Source organism: Penaeus monodon, chromosome 29, assembly GCF_015228065.2.
Source record: "Penaeus monodon isolate SGIC_2016 chromosome 29, NSTDA_Pmon_1, whole genome shotgun sequence".
NCBI lineage: Eukaryota > Metazoa > Arthropoda > Malacostraca > Decapoda > Penaeidae > Penaeus > Penaeus monodon.
Genome location: NC_051414.1, coordinates 31,686,095 through 31,686,370, shown reverse-complemented (window position 1 = coordinate 31,686,370; position 276 = coordinate 31,686,095).

Below are 276 nucleotides of genomic sequence, written 5' to 3'. Positions count from 1 at the left end.
AGAAATAAAAGGAGAGAGAAAAAATGGAAAATAAGAAACAGAGGAGGAAGAGAATTAAAGACCCAGGAAAAAACGAGAAAAAGTCCTGTCCAAATCTAATTATTTATGGTTTGCATATAACTTCCGTCTATATTTTCCCATGTATATTTTTATTCTACAACAACAGCGCTTTTTGTCAGTCGTGAACGATGAAGTTAATCATTTACACAGTGACAGCATAAAAAATCCTAGACTGATGTTAGAATTCCAGATCTATTAGAGAGATATTTCCAGCCG